Source organism: Puma concolor, chromosome D1 (genome assembly GCF_028749965.1).
Source record: "Puma concolor isolate L17-30 chromosome D1, mPumCon1.1.hap2, whole genome shotgun sequence".
Lineage (NCBI taxonomy): Eukaryota > Metazoa > Chordata > Mammalia > Carnivora > Felidae > Puma > Puma concolor.
This window is the reverse complement of record NC_141676.1, coordinates 100,899,325-100,901,414: the sequence shown is the minus strand read 5'-3', so window position 1 is coordinate 100,901,414 and position 2,090 is coordinate 100,899,325.

Genomic DNA, 2,090 nt, shown 5'->3' with positions numbered 1-2,090 from the left:
TCTGGTGCATTTAGTGTCTCGGCGAACAAGAGAAAAGGAAGAAGGTGGAGATTAAAACGAAAAAATGAAGTTTCAGAGCTATCACTTTTTTCCCTAAACTGTTCCAGAGAAAAATCCTGATTATCATTAAAATTGATGGCATACTCTAGTTTTCGAAGCACTTCATCTGTCCCCACCCCCTACACATTTCCTTTTAAATATTCCTTTTTTAAAAAAGTTTATTTATTTTGAGAGAGAGTGAGAGTAGGGAAGGGGCAGAGAGAGAGAGAGAGAGAGAGAGAGAGAGAGAGAGAGAGAAACTCAAGCAGGCTCACACTGTCAGCACAGAGCCCGAAGTGGAGTTCACACTCATGAACCGTGAGCTCATGACCCAAGCCAAAGTACCACTGAGACACCTAGGCACCCCTCAAAAATATTTTTTAAATTTTTTTAAGTTTATTTAGTTGGAGAGAGACAGAGATAGTACAAGTGGAGGAGGGTAGAGAGAGAGAGGGAGAGAGAGAATCCCAAGCAGGCTCCGCGCTGTCAGCACAGAGCCCGATGTAGGGCTCGAACCCACAAACCACGAGATCACGACCTGAACTGAAACCAAGAGCTGGACGCCTAACCGACTGAGCCACCCAGGCACTCCATTAATGGATACCTAGAAACCCACTGGCCAGTGGGAAACTCACAGCGGGGGCCCAAAAGACAAAAAGGACAACTGACTTGTATTGAAATTTGTAAAAATTGTCATCTTAACATTTAAGGCAAAATGTCTTTTTCACCACAAGATGAAATTAGCATTCAAAGCAAGGGAAACAAATGATTTCGTTCTTCGGCTGGTTCAGATAAAGGTCTGTTTACTCAAAAGTTTCTCCCCGTATGTTTTCTTATTAGGAAAGATTTTATTTAATTTTTGTTATATGCTGGGCGAGCCATATAAAGTAGAATAAGATATTTCTGCCTGGGGTGGGGGTGGGAGGAATCAGAGTCCAAAGAAGATTGGGAGGTGGAGTCTTATGTTAACAAATAATTACCATATTTGTGACTTTTGCGATGGGTCCTTAGAGGACAAATAGGAATTAGAGAGAGAGAGAGGAGAAACAAAGCCGCTCCTTTGAAATAAACGGGGGGGGGGGGGGGGGGGGGGGGGCGGAAATGTAGTCCCCACAGGGACCTACAAATGATTTCTCAACCCAGTGCATGGGGAGGGGTGGCTGGCCAGGAGACTGGAGAGAGAGGCTGGGTCCAGATGTTGAGGGTCCTCATTCTGCATTTTAAGGAGTATGGACTTGATCCTGACAAATACACCATTTGGAAGTGGCTGATACGTGATCCAAAAAGAGTGGAATGACTTTGGTATTTACCAGACCAAAAAAAAGTAATGAGGGAGGGAGGCCTGGGTGGTTCAGTTAGTTAAGTGTCTGACTCTTGATTCTGGCTCAGGTCCTGATCTCACAGTCTGTGGGATCGAGACCTGCGCTGGGCTCTGCGCTGACAATATGGGTTTCTCTCTCTCCCTGTCTCTCTGCCCCTCCCCTGCATGCTGGCTCCCCTCTCCTCTCAAAAATAAACGTTAAAAAATAATAATCATGATGAGGGAAAGCCTTGGAACCTCAACCACCACATACTCAAACAGCTTTCTCAGAGGTCCCCTGGCCAGAATTTGAAAAGTACAAACTTCATACCCATTTTCAGATGACTCAGGGACTCCCAGCCACCCCTCCCAACAACAGTGCCCCTCTATAGCTCCTTTCTTTTTCTTTTCTTTTCTTTCCTTTTCTTTTCTTTTCTTTTCTTTTCTTTTCTTTCCTTTCCTTTTCTTTTCTTTTCTTTTTTTAAACTTCTGGTGAGCTTTTCACAGATGAGAGAGGGAGGTCAGAATGTCAGAGTCCTAGATGAGAGTTGAGCTCTTAGTCCAAAAGAGGAGGTGTGTTCACTTTGGTCCTCCTGGCCTTGCCTTCCCTGGAGATACTCCAAAGCAAGTCTGGATCTGAGACTGAGCTCTAAAAGCTTAGAAAAACCATGCTCTCTGGCTCTCAAATCTCCCTCCTCACTGCGGCTTGTATACCTCCCCAGTAAAGCCCGGGGCTCCTTTCTTAATTATA